We start from the raw sequence: 15,047 nt of genomic DNA, 5'->3' as shown, positions 1-15,047 counted from the left end.
TTTGGATTTCAGCATTAAACTGAGAGAGTCATGTGAGGCTCATTCTGCTTTCTGATTGGATCATTATACCATCAATAAATCCTGCCCAGTGTTTTTGTAATCAAGAACAGATTAAAATGATCAGTAAAAGTCATTTGGTTTGAACAAAGTTTACCACATTTAAAATCTAAATCTTACACACATTTCTTTTCAAGGGCCCATATTATATCAGAATGTTTAATCCAAATCATGGCTGCAGTTGTGTTTTTCTTCTTTCACACATGTTTAACATGGAAACCTGCACATTTAAGATGAGTTCTATTCTCAAACTGAAAACACTGTTCCACCTTGTGATGTCATGAGGTAATACAGGAAGTGCTCCACTGTGTATTTAAACTCCACACACCTTCACTAAAATCATTTGGATGATTTTAACCCTGTTTGGTTCTAATCTCTACTGAACTAAAGGTAAAAGGAGCTGTTAACGTGAAAACTACCACTTCATGACATCACAAGGTGGAGCTGAACATTTGGAGCTTTGGAGATGTAGACAGACGAATAATAAACTGTTTCTCAAACATGTGTAAATGAAACAAAACAACTCCAGGTTTTTGAGGATTTTGTGTAATATAGTTTTAGTAGTAGTTTATTTGGTCATTTTGCAGAACTTTGAGGAGAGTTTAGATTGAAGTAAAAGTACTTCTGAAGCCAAACTCTGTTAAACAATGACAGAATTCCAAGAAAGAAAAGCAGCATATGAACAGCAGGTTTGAATGAACAATTTCACTTATGACTTACTGTAAATATAAGAGACAAAAATCAATGAAAACAAACTAAATACTTTTTTTAAGGCTTCTACGGTGTTAGACTTTTTAATTTTTTTAATAACACAACACAAACACAAATACAAAAAATAAACAAAAATAACACAAATACAATCACTTTTTTTTTTTTTTACTTAGTTCTTCTATTCTTTTTTTAACCATTGTTTTTTTTTTTCATTTATGGTTGTACAAACTTAGTAAGTCTTTATTTATATAACAGTTTTCACAGCCATATGTCACAAAGACACTTTACAGAGGATTACAGATTCATTATTCTTTTTGCTCCACACCCGATGGTGGTAAACTACTATTGTAGCCACAGCTGCCCTGGGGCAGACTGACAGAGGCGCGGCTGCCATGTCAATTGGAGCCATTGGTCCCTCCGACCACCACCATCACTCACACACACACCACTTTCATACTTGGCAATGTGGGTGAAGTGTCTTGCCTAAGGACACAAAGGCAGTTATTGTGACTGATGCCCCAATGTGGCACCTGATTTTCCCAGCAGTCTCTGATCCAAGTACTGACCAGGCCCAGTCCTGCTGAACTTCTGAGATCTGATGGGATCAGGCTTTGATAAGTCGGTATGGTCACTATAAGCCGCTGTGGTCGTCTCACGTAACAAAGTACCAATACAAACGCACACACAATCATGCAAGGTTAGAAAAGGGGAAAAGGGGATGGGTGAAGCAGCTTTTACATTTCCAATCCCCTCCCAAACTAATAATAATGTTCATGAAGGCACTAAAGTTTATCGTTTATGATCGTATAAAATAAACCACAATGAGAATGAAAAAAATTAAGGATTTTTTGTTTTATGTACAAGACCACAAGCTCAGACTTTTGACATGATCTTTCCTCACGCTGCCACTAGAGGGCGGACATGTGCAGGTGGCAGACACGGGTCATGAGTCTGGAGATCACACACACTGCTTATTTATTTTTATTTTTTTTACTATGATTCACTTTGTCGTTGCATGAAACGTTCACCAAGAACCCAGTGACACGTGAGAGGCGCTTCAGTGCGATTAGAGCTCAGTCCGAACGCGGCGCCATGTTTGCGTCTGCTCCGTGATCCTCCGCCGCGCCACGGAGCGTTTACGGAAGCGCCGTGGCCTCGTTCCGTTTGAAGGGCACTACACCGGGAGGAGGAGGGCGCACGGGCGGGGAGGAGGAGGAGGGCGGCGCTCTGGGAGGAGGCTACGCGCGGAGGAGGGCTCGCCTGGACTCGGAGCTCACACGCACGGCGCCGCGGAGCTCTCACGGCCGCTGTGTCTTCAGCTCCGGCGGGGGAGGAACGGTCTCATGTAGCGCTCGCATCACCCCCAGCCCACAGCCGACCCCCAGCCCGCTCGGACGTCTCCAGCCCAGAGGAGCGGCTCGTCGGACGCGGGGATGCCGATGGTCTCCGGCGCCACACGGACACAAACACACGGGACTCGCACCACAGTGACACCACCGTAGATCACCGTAGCACCGCTGCACCGCTGCACCGACACCCTGACATTATTCCACGCTTTTAACCTCGCAGGTAAGTGATAATTATCTAGCAACACGCATGCGTAAAGACGTGCAACCTATCAGGGACATGTTGGTTTTCTAACGCCAGGTAAGGCAAAAAAATCACCCAAAATGGCTCTGAATTGTTGTTTACATCGGGTCCATGCTGCTGCTACAGACCTGTTCTCAAGGGATGTGTTCATATTTTCTCCACAACCAACACAAAAACAGGCTCCTCTGCTCCATACAACATGATTCCATTGTTTTTAAAATTCATATTAACGAGTATTTGGGGTTGACACAGACACAGACCTTTATTAAACGCGTCCTGCGGGCTGAACATTCCCATGGCCGTGTAGTGTTGCCAGTCTGACACAATGTCCTTGGAGTATTGTATAATTAGGACAAGCCCACTACCTCCTGCTACCAAAGACTCCCGCTTATCTGAGGCTTTCCAGTGAGAGGAGGAGGCAGGACAGTGAGGAACAGAACCTATTACCCACTGGCAGTGTTGGGAAGGTTACTTTTAAAATGTATTCCCCTACAGATTACAGATTACACACCCCAAAATGTAGTTTATAACGTACATCTTCACATAAGATGTTTTATCTGCTAAAAGAAAATAAAAATGCCAAGACTTTACTGAACCAAATTAAAAATATTGTTGATAGAAGAGGAGGAGACACAGTCCACACAGCATGATTTAGTCCTGTTAAATCCTGGTTTAGACCTGGTTTAGTCCTGGTTTAGTCTTGATTTAGACCTGGTTTAGACCTAGTTTAGTCCTGGTTTAGTCCTGGTTTAGTCCTGGTTTTAGTCCTGGTTTTAGTCCTGGTTTAGCCCAAAATGTAAAAACAGGAAAATACCGCCATGTAATCCATTTATTTTAAAAAGTAACTGTAATCCAATTACCACTCACTGAAACAGTAACTGTAACTGAGTACAGTTACTCATAATTTGTACTCTGATTACGTAACTCCAGAACGTGTAATCTGTTACTCCCCGACACTGCCCACTGGTGTTCGTGGTTTTACAGCTTCCTGTTTATAGGTGACATTTTAAGGACACATTTAAAAAGATAGGAGGGTTTGTTTTGAATGGTTAGTTGTTATGGAAACGGTGCCAGTGCTGGATTTTTATCAGTCTGAAAACGACAGAGAGCCTCACTAGTTGCCCTGGTGATTTGGTGAAGTGCTTTGACACAAAAGCAGCTGTTCAACGTGAAATTATGCTTCAATTATCCAGTGTTAAAGGTGCTCTATTTGTTTCTGGTGAAAGGTCCATTAGCGGCTCGTATCCATGGAGATGTCATTGCTTGGCCTGAAATGTTCCACAGTATGTTGGTTAGTTTAGTTTGTCTTATTTTACATGCTTTGTGCCAGATTATCACTCTCACAACTCACACAACTCATCATTCAGAAGTTGCCGATATGATACATGCCTATGGAAGATAATTTGTTTCATCAGATAAAATTCGCAACAAAAAAATTCACAGGAAAGATCCAGGATGTCAAGGCCTAAGCAATCGATCCAAAGTGATCCAATCTAACTTATTAAGAAACGGGAAATGTTGCAGTGAAGCGATCTGATTGGTCAGAATTAGCCTCATCGAAACCTCATCGCTTTGATTTGTTAAGTGTAAACCCCGCCCACAGATGAGAACAGCCAATAGGAAGCAGCCTCTGTCCTCCTCGCTCACACATGATCGATTGCTTCTGCCTTGGCATCTTGGATCTTTGCTGTCTAATTTTTCACTGTGAATTTTACACTCTGAATTTCAACTGTTGAATGTAAGGGCTTGAAACTATCTGGTAATTTTTTTTTTTTATTTATTTTGAATTTAAAACATAGTACACGCAAGTAAACTTCAAATTTCAGCAACTAAAATTCAGAATAAAAATAAATCAAACATCTTTTTTCAGAGTTAAAAAAATTTAAGTGAGAAATTCAGTGGTGTTTAAAATTCAAAATCTGATGGAACAAATTATCTTCCATACATACCTCGATACAGTGAACTTTCAATTCGATAATATGATCGGTGTTGGGGAGTAACAGATTACATGTACCGGAGTTATGTAATCAGAGTACAAATTATGAGTAACTGTATTCAGTTACAGTTACTGTTTCAGTGAGTGGTAATTGGATTACAGTTACTTTGTTGAAATAAATGGATTACATGGCGGTATTTTCCTGTTTTTTTCCTGTTTTCACATTTTTCACATTTTGGGCTAAACCAGGACTAAACCAGGATTAAACCAGGACTAAACCAGGTCTAAACCAGGACTAAACCAGGATTAAACCAGGACTAAACCAGGTCTAAACTAGGACTAAACTAGGACTAAACCAGGACTAAAACCAGGACTAAAACCAGGACTAAAACCAGGTCTAAACTAGGACTAAACTAGGACTAAACTAGGACTAATCTAGGACTAAACCAGGACTAAACCAGGACTAAACCAGGACTAAACCCAGGACTAAACCCAGGACGAAACTAGGGCTAAAACCAGGTCTAAATCCAGGTCTAAATCCAGGACTAAAGCAGGACTAAAGCAGGACTAAAGCAGGACTAAAGCAGGACTAAAGCAGGACTAGGAAAATAATATTTTTTAATCTGGTCAAGTAAAGACTGAACAAACAAGAATTTTCAGGATGTGGTTGATAGATTCATGTAGTTTTAAAAAACATGACAATATCAAGTAATCCAAAGTATTCAGATTACGTTACTCACTTTAAGTAATTTAATGAATTATGATACAAACTACATTTTGGGATATGTAATCTGTAATCTGTAGGGGAATACATTTTAAAAGTCACCTTCCCAACACTGAATATGATATTGTATCGTTTAATCTGATGATACAGTATCGATATTGTGAGCTGCTGTATGGATACGATATATTTCAGATCAGTTTGATACAGTAACAAATCATGGTTGTGGTATTAAAAGTCTTTGTTAAACTTGGACAAACTTCTTATGCAAAGTGAAAATGAAACACAAACATTTTAATCCTCAAAACAGTGAAAATGTCAAATGTGTTGCATCAGCCAGTTTCCTTCCTCTAAACGAGCAACAAAACTGTAGCTATCAAGTGCAGATGTGACCCCATAACTAGCAAGCTAACGGTGCACTTCTGGATTTTTGGACAATAAAACCATTTATAATTAGATGCAGACAGCACGCAGCAGATTTATTTTGAATCCCAGTAGCAGCTTATATAATACACTCTACTGGGGCAAGACACATTTTGCACACATGGTTTTTGAACACATGGGTAGGGCGTTTAATGTGGGCGTATTGTGCTTTAATTTGGCCTTTATTGGCTCCTGATAGGGCAGGGTATTGTTAAGAAGTTGCCGATACAATACATATCTCGATGCACTTTCAATTCGATATGATGTATTTCAAATTGATTCATTGCTGTGACACTAAATGTCTTTGTTAAACCACATCTTGTGCAAAGTTAAAATGAAACACAAACATTTTAATCATAAAAACTGTGAAAATGTCAAATCTGTCACATGAACAAGTTTCCTTCCACCAAACAAACGACAAAACTGTAGCTCTGTGACAAAATAATAGAGTAAAATATACCAAAAAAAATACTCTTGGTGATATATTGATACAGCAGCTCACGATATCAATTTTGTATCATCAAGTTAAGTGATACAATATATTGATATTTTGATATTTTTGTACACCCCTAGCAGGGTATCATTATGAAGCTGCTGATACGATACATATCTCGATACACAGGCCGTGATACGATACATATCTCGATACACAGGCCGTGATACGATACATATCTCGATACAGTGAACTTACGATTCAATATGATACATTTCAATTTGATTTGATTCCATAAAAAAAAGGGTTAAATCATGGCTGTGATACTAAAAATCTTTGTTAAATCACTTCTTGTGCAAAGTTCATATGAAACACACACATTTTAATCATCAAAACAGTAAAAATATCACACGTGTTGGATAAATGAGTTTCCTTCTTCTAAACAACACACTAGCACACACAAGCACACATCACACTAGCACACATCACACTAGCACACACAAGCACACGTCACACTAGCACACACAAACACACATCACACTAGCACACATCACACTAGCACACACAAGCACACACTAGCACACACAAGCACACGTCACACTAGCACACACAAGCACACGTCACACTAGCACACACAAGCACACGTCACACTAGCACACACAAGCACACGTCACACTAGCACACACAAGCACACGTCACACTAGCACACACAAGCACACGTCACACTAGCACACACAAGCACACGTCACACTAGCACACACAAGCACACATCACACTAGCACACATCACACTAGCACACATCACACTAGCAGAGTGCACACAGCGTTGTCGCCTGCATCACCGATTAAGAAAATAAAGTTGGAGAGTCTGTGGGAGTGTGTGTGTCAGTGTGTGTGGGAGTGTGTGTGTCAGTGTGTGTGGGAGTGTGTGTGAGAGTGTGTGGGAGAGTGTGTGTGTGTGTGTGGGAGTGTGTGTGGGAGTGTGTGTGTGGGAGTGTGTGTGGGAGTGTGTGTGGGAGCTGTGTGTGGGACTGTGTGTGGGACTGTGTGTGGGAGTGTGTGTGGGAGAGTGTGTGTGTGTCAGTGTGTGTGTCAGTGTGTGTGTCAGTGGGCATGGGAGTGTGTGTGTCAGTGTGCGTGTCAGTGTGTGTGTCAGTGGGCGTGGGAGTGTGTGTGGGAGTGTGTGTGGGAGTGTGTGTGTGTGTGTGTGTCAGTGTGTGTGTCAGTGTGTGTGGGAGTGTGTGTGTCAGTGTGTGTGTCAGTGTGTGTGTGTGGGAGTGTGCGTGTCAGTGTGCATGTCAGTGTGTGTGGGAGTGTGTGTGTGTCAGTGTGTGTGTCAGTGTGTGTGTCAGTGGGCGTGTCAGTGGGCGTGGGAGTGTGTGTGTCAGTGTGCGTGTCAGTGTGCGTGTCAGTGGGCGTGGGAGTGTGTGTGTGTCAGTGTGTGTGTCAGTGTGCGTGTCAGTGTGCGTGTCAGTGTGTGTGTCAGTGGGAGTGTGGTGTGTCAGTGTGTGTGTCAGTGTGTGTGTCAAGTGTGCGTGTCAGTGTGCGTGTCAGTGTGCGTGTCAGTGTGCGTGTCAGTGGGCGTGGGAGTGTGTGTGGGAGTGTGTGTGGGAGTGTGTTTGTCAGTGTGTTTGTCAGTGTGTTTGTCAGTGTGTTTGTCAGTGTGTGTGTCAGTGTGTGTCAGTGGGCGTGGGAGTGTGTGTTTCAGTGTGTGTGGGAGTGTGTGTCAGTGTGTGTGTCAGTGTGTGTGTCAGTGGGCGTGGGAGTGGGCGTGGGAGTGTGTGTGGGAGTGTGTGTGGGAGTGTGTGTGGGTGTGTGTGTGTGTCAGTGTGGTGTGTGCAGTGTGTGTGTGTCAGTGTGTGTCAGTGTGCGTGTCAGTGTGTGTGTCAGTGTGTGTCAGTGTGAGTGTGTGTGTCAGTGTGTGTCAGTGTGTGTGTCAGTGTGTGTGTGTGTGTCAGTGTGTGTGGTGTGTGTGTGTCAGTGTGTGTCAGTGTGTGTGTCAGTGTGTGTGTCAGTGTGTCGTGTCAGTGTGTGTGTCAGTGTGTGTGTCAGTGTGTGTGTCAGTGTGTGTGTGTCAGTGTGCGTGTCAGTGTGCGTGTCAGTGTGTGTGTCAGTGTGTGTGTCAGTGTGTGTGTCAGTGTGTGTCAGTGTGTGTGTCAGTGTGTGTGTCAGTGTGTGTCAGTGTGTGTGTGTCAGTGTGTGTCAGTGTGTGTGTGTGTGTGTCAGTGTGTGTGTCAGTGTGTGTGTCAGTGTGTGTGTCAGTGTGTGTCAGTGTGTCAGTGTGTGTGTGTGTGTCAGTGTGTGTCAGTGTGTGTGTCAGTGTGTGTCAGTGTGTGTGTCAGTGTGTGTCAGTGTGTGTCAGTGTGTCGTGTCAGTGTGTGTGTCAGTGTGCAGTGTGTCAGTGTCAGTGTGTGTCAGTGTGTGTGTCAGTGTGTGTGTCAGTGTGTGTGTCAGTGTGTGTCAGTGTGTGTGTCAGTGTGTGTCAGTGTGTGTGTCAGTGTGTGTCAGTGTGTGTCAGTGTGTGTGTCAGTGTGTGTGTCAGTGTGTGTGTGTGTGTGTCAGTGTGTGTGTCAGTGTGTGTCAGTGTGTGTCAGTGTGTGTCAGTGTGTGTCAGTGTGTGTGTCAGTGTGTGTCAGTGTGCAGTGTGTGTGTGTGTGTGTCAGTGTGTGTGTGTGTGTGTGTCAGTGTGTGTGTGTGTGTCAGTGTGTGTGTCAGTGTGTGTCAGTGTGTGTCAGTGTGTGTGTCAGTGTGTGTCAGTGTGTGTGTGTGTGTGTCAGTGTGTGTGTCAGTGTGTGTGTCAGTGTGTGTGTCAGTGTGTGTGTCAGTGTGTGTGTCAGTGTGTGTGTCAGTGTGTGTCAGTGTGTGTGTGTGTCAGTGTGTGTGTCAGTGTGTGTGTCAGTGTGTGTGTGTCAGTGTGTGTGTCAGTGTGTGTCAGTGTGTGTGTCAGTGTGTGTGTCAGTGTGCCGGTGGAGCTGAAAACACTGGTTCATCGGTAAAATGGCATCTTGAAAACTGGCTTCAGGACACATGTCTGTCTCAGTGGAGATGCTAATGCTTTGTCTGGAATGTTCAGCAGTGTGGCATTAAACACATGTATTTCAATGAACAAACCAGCTGATACTGTCCGACCACATTACAGGTCATATCTGTGGAGAGGTGACCCCACTCACAATAAGAATGCATGTTTTCCACTGTATTTTACATCCACAAAAACATCCGTTATTTTATAAATGTAAGATAATGCCATGCTGTGGAATATTCCAGACACAATATTTTTATAGTGAAAAGCAGGTGTCAAATTGAATTGGCACATTTTCTGTTAATTTTAAGAAACCCATCTGAATAATAATAAAAAATAAAGAAATAAAGAAATACATTTTGGTCATTATCGTCCTCCTTCCAGTAGATTTAGGTAGGCTTTGGAATAGTGTTGCCTCAATATTAACATTTCAAACGTGAATAGACTCAATATTCAATACCGATTCTGATACCACAATGATAAAAACAATCTTTCTCTAGACAATAGAATGTAATTTTAAATATTAATTTGTTGTATTTTCTTTTCTATTCCCATGTGTTTTATATGTGTGTGATCCTCAGTGGTGCAGTAGGTTCATGTTGGTCTGTGTGTGTATATTAGTCTATGTGCTCTTCTACTTGCTCTGACTGGGGATGGACATGATTAGTCGATTAATCCATAATTGATCATTAAGAGTTTCATCGATTATGTTCATTTTAATCGACAAACTGAATGTAGGTTGCTGTGTGTAGTGTAGGGTGACCAAAACTCAGTGTCTGGGGACAAACAGGGTCTGTACATGTGTCTCTCTGCATCAGAAGGAGCGAGACACAAACAGTCGGTCAGTCTGCAACACGCCAAAGCACAAATGTGTATTTAACAATGACTTGTACAAGAAATTCCACGCTTTCTGTTCCGGTTGGGACAAGTGTGAGTCCATGTGCACAGTGTACAAAACAACACATATGTTTCAGTGTCCAGTGGGAAAAAGTTCACCAGGACATAGAAAACATGAAAAAGTTTTGCCAGGTGAGAGGAGCGCAATATCGATGACGAGGCCCCACCCCCCTCCCCCCGTACAGTGTCCTGGTTTTGACAAACACAAATATGGTCACACTAACCTGTATTCACCTGAGTGGTGTCCTTTAGTCCAACAGAAGTTGAACTGCATCAGCGCACAAGAACTGATTTTTTTTCTTTGCTTAGTTTATGCAAATTAGCCTAGTGGTTTTAAGTTTTGTTTCTGTGAGAGTTGAACAAATCTGCATTAAACACATTATAATGTCAAACGGGCTGATGTAGAGTGGTTACTGTGTATATGTTGTAAAATTGAGTTTATGTATGCAGATTAGTAGTGCAGATTAGGGATGGGCATTCGATGAAATTTTCTCAATCGATCGTCGGAAGAATTAACGATCGATTATTGATTAATCATTAACGTGTTTATATTAAAATGATCATCATTATTATTACTATCTGCACTACTAATCTGCATACATAAATTCAAGTTTACGACATATAAACCATAACGACTCTAGAGTCCACATCAGTCCGTTTGACATTATAATGTGTTTAATTCAGTTTTGTTCAACTCTCACAGAAACAAAACTTAAAACCGCATCACTAATTTGCAGAAACTAAGCGAAGATAAAACTACAGCTCTTGTGTCGCTGATGCGGTTCAACTTCTGTTGGATTAAAAGACATGAGTCAGTGGAATACAGGTTAGTGTGACTATATTTGCGTTTGTCAAAACCAGGACACCATACGGGGGAGGGGGGCGGGGCCTCGTCATCGACATTGCGCGTTTCTCACCTGGCAAAACCTTTTCCCACTGGACACCGAAACATATGTGCTGCTTTATACACTGTGCACATGGACTCACACTTGTCCCGAACGCAACGGAAAGCGCGGAATTTCCTGTACAAATCATCGTTAAATACACATTTGCGTTGCAGACTGACCGACTGTTTGTGTCTCGCTCCTTCTGATGCAGAGACACATGTACACACCTGTTTGGTCACGCTAGGCACAACAACCTACATTCGGTTTGTTGATTAAAATGAATGTAATCGATGAAATTCTTAATGATCAATTATCGATTAATCGATTAATCATGCCCATCCCTAGTGCAGATAGTAATAATAATGATGATCATTTTAATATAAAAACGTTAATGATTAATTGATGATCGTAATTCTCCCGACGATCGAATAAGAAAATTTAATCAAATGCCCATCCCTAGTTCTGACACAGCTCAACATCATAGACAGAGTTAAAGACATCAGGAAAGGTTCAGTTCTGTCCTGTCAATGAGTCTTTTTTCCTCTAATGAATATCTACTTTTGATACTAGTTTTTGTATCAGTTAGTATCTCTTACTTTGGAATAACTCTTGTCTGCTTCCTGTATTCCCCAAAATGATGCCCTGAGACTCAAAAGTGAACGCCCCCTGTAGGTCCTGTGTGTGTGTGTGTGTGTGTGTGTGCGTGTGCGTGTGTGTGTGCTCCTGTCATGGCCCTGGACACAGTTAGTACAGCCTCTGCACCTCCAGCTCCTCAAGAGTCACCAACAAGTGTGTGATGGGTGTGCTGTGTGTGCTGTGTGTGCTGTGTGTGCTGTGTGTGCTGTGTGTGCTGTGTGTGCTGTGTGTGCTGTGTGTGATGTGTGTGATGTGTGTGATGTGTGTGATGTGTGCGTCAGCAGACCCAGCTGCTGTTTGGCAACTGCTCAAAGTGCACACGAGGAACTTTCCCCGTGTGTGGTTATTCTTATCTCACATCTTACACAACTATTCAAAATGAGGAGCAGGTCGACACACATATTTTTGGCGTATTAAAGGCACTGGTCTGTATCTCATTTTTCCCTTAAAGAAACCTGAAAAACAGAACCAGTCCATTTGAAACAGTTTGCTGTGGTCCAAAGTTCGTCCTCATTTACTTTCTGCATTCAGAGCAGCAGAATTATTCACCACAATGAGTTTGTAAGAGCTTTTCACAACTTTCAGAGACCAAAGCAAGGCCATGCGCTGTAATGCCAACTCTAACTAGCAAACTAACAGTGCACTTTTGGATTTTTGGACAATAAAACCATTTATAATTACCATATTTTCCGGGATATGAGGTGCGCTCTTAAGCCTCTAACCCCATCAAAAAACGACCATGCTCCCCACAATCCAGAGCCCCTATACACGAATCCACTCAGGTGTCCCAGCACGACTTCAGTAAACTACAAAACCACACCACCCAGAGAACACACAAACACACACGGAACAGACAGCGACCGCACAGCGAAACACACCCTCAGACACACTCATCACTCCACGCCGACGAGGAACGGTACTCTGAGCCACAACTGAACAACTGAGTCACTGTGAACACACCGACAATCCGTTGGTCCCAGACAGCACCCTCCCTACACGCCACAACTGAACAAAGCCCAGAGTCACCGTGAACGAACAAACAAACAAAACCACTCACCCATCACACTGTTGGGTTTCCTTTAAAGTCCGGTGCGGTTTATTTGTGAAAAAAGTTCGAAAATAGACCATTTAATGACAGTGCATCTTATAATCCAGAGCAACTAATAGCCCGGAAAATACGGTAGATGCAGACAGCACGCAGCAGATTTATTTTGACCTCAGGAGCAGCTTATATAATACATCTCTACTGGGGCAAGACACATTTTGCTTGAACATATGGGGAAAATAATGGGTAGGACTTTTAATGTGGGTGTATTCTGCTTTAATTTGGCCTTTACTGGCTCCTAATAGGGCAGGGTATCATTATGAAGCTGCAGATATGATACATACCTTGATACACAGGCCATGATACGATACATGTCTTGATACAGTGAGCTTCAATTTGATTCGATTCCATAAAAAATATTGTCTTGCCTCAAGTGGAGGAGTTCAAGTATCTCGGGGTCTTGTTCACGAGTGAGGGGAGGACGGAACATGAGATTGGCAGGTGGATCAGTGCAGTGTCGGCAGTGATGTGGTCGCTGTATCGGACCGTTGTGGTGAAGAGGAGCTGAGCCAAAAGGCGAAGCTCTCGATTTACCGGTCAGTCTTCGTTCCTCCCCTCACCTATGTTCATGAGCTCTGGGTAATGACCAAAAGGACGAGATCGTGGATACAAGCGCTCAAAATGAGTTTCCTTCGCAGGGTGGCTGGGCGCTCCCTTAGAGATAGGTTGAGGAGCTTGGAGTAGAGTTGCTGCTCCTCCACGTTGAGAGGAGCCAGTTGAGGTGGCTCGGGCGTCTGTTCCGGATGCCTCCTGGGCGCCTCCCTCGGGAGGTGTTCTGGGCATGTCCCACTGGGAGAAGGCCCCGGGGAAGACCCAGGACACGCTGGAGGGACTATGTTTCTCGGCTGGCCTGGGAACACCTCGGGGTTCCTCCAGAGGAGCTGGAGGAAGTGTCTGGGGTGAAGGAAGTCTGGGAGTCCCTGCTTAGACTGCTGCCACCGTGACCTGGCCCCGGATAAGCAAAAGAAAATGGATGGATGGATAATATCTAAATCATGACTGTGATACTAAAAGTCTTTGTTAAATCACTTCTTGTGCAAAGTTCATATGAAACACAAACACCTTAATCATCAAAAACTGTGAAAATGTCAAATGTGTCACATAAACGAGTTTCCTACGTCTAAACAAGCACCAAAACTGAAGCTCTGTAAAAAAATAATTCAGTAAAATATACCAAAAAATACTCTTGGCGATATATCGATACAGCAGCCCATGATATCAATACTGTATAATCACATTAAACGACACGATATATTGATATTTTGATATTTTTGCACACCCCAGCTCCTAAACATGTGTTTGATATCCTTAGGCTTTTGTGTATTTTCAGAACATAAAAAATCTCTCTGCTGACAGCAATAAAAAAAACAACAACAAAGCACAAAGTAATAACATGAGCACACACAGTTGTAGTAAAAGTGAAGTAGAAATGCTCCGAAAGAGGACTTAACAGGGACGGTCTGGGGTTTAGGTAGTGACCATTCAGATCAGAGAGTACTTTCTTGTTTCTGGTAATAGTCAGAGGATCTGGCAACCCACATAAAGAAGCTCATCCTGTGTTTTTAATGCAATCAGATGAGAACCAAACCAGCAACAACACGACCATGACGTCAGCGTGTTTGTCACAATCAATCAGCATTACAATAGTGATCAGTAAAAGACAGATTTCACTGGACACGTGCACCTCGTATCCGATGGTGGAAATTATCTTACTGTGATTTTTCTGACAAGCGTTGTGATTGTGATTTATGTTTTAATAATAATAGGATTCTGTTCAAAGTTCACATTTTATACGCGTCCAGAAGAATTGACATAAAAACTGAACTGACAAACTAATATAAGAATCACATTTCAGAACAGGTTTGTACAGATTTAAATTTCTGCACAATCAGACAGGAGGTTTTGTTGTTCATGGTGGAAATGAAAACTTAAAAAATTGCAGCATTTCTAAATGTGTCCATTTAAATTGCGATACGATAATGGTTCATTGTGCAGCCCTAGAATACCTGAGAAGAATTTCAAACTCGATTAGGATTTAGGCTGGTATCATTAAGAAGCTGCTGATACGGTTCATACCTTGGTACATGGACCATGATATGATACATATCTTGATACAGAGAGCTCTCCATTCAATATGATTCAGTACGATATATTTCAACTCGATTCGATACAATTCAGTAAAAAATATTGGCTAAATCATGTCTGTAACAAAATAATTTAGTAAAAGATACAAAAAATACTCTTGGCGATATAATCAATACTGTATTTGCACATTAAACGATACAATAAATCAGTATATTTTGATATTTTTGCACACCCCTAATTACAATACCAAACTTGATACCAATTATGATACCACAATGATGCTAGTGTTTTAGTAACAGACTAACAACTACAGCAACTTTTCACAGAGGTGTAACGGTTCATGTATTTGTACAATTTCTGTGTGTTTACATCCCAACACTACATGTGCAGTTCCACAAAGGATCGGCTCTTTGATATTCATGAGGAAACTCATCCTTGACTGGGGCAGTGTTTCCTGCAGTGCTTTATAGTTAGGGCCCTGCATCTTGACTATGTCCCTCTGAACCACAAAACTCTGGTCGTCACGCCCCTTTTCCTCACTGCATTCA

At 42.3% G+C, this 15,047-nt stretch overlaps 1 protein-coding gene across 1 annotated transcript in view; it reads left to right on the top strand.

Annotated features, from left to right (window-relative positions):
- The first annotated feature begins 1,970 nt into the window (after nucleotides 1-1,970).
- inpp5jb (inositol polyphosphate-5-phosphatase Jb) overlaps nucleotides 1,971-15,047 on the top strand; it is a 53,012-nt gene continuing 39,935 nt past the window's right edge. Inside the window, exon 1 of the mRNA XM_020938405.2 lies at nucleotides 1,971-2,337. The gene's annotated coding sequence lies outside the window, so the exon portion shown is untranslated. The remainder of the gene's footprint in view (nucleotides 2,338-15,047) is intronic.

This window comes from Boleophthalmus pectinirostris, unplaced genomic scaffold, assembly GCF_026225935.1.
Source record: "Boleophthalmus pectinirostris isolate CB_2022bp ecotype Guang Dong unplaced genomic scaffold, ASM2622593v1 HiC_scaffold_4, whole genome shotgun sequence".
Taxonomy (NCBI): domain Eukaryota; kingdom Metazoa; phylum Chordata; class Actinopteri; order Gobiiformes; family Gobiidae; genus Boleophthalmus; species Boleophthalmus pectinirostris.
Note: the sequence above shows the minus strand (reverse complement) of the source record. Positions and strands in the feature narration are given on the sequence as shown.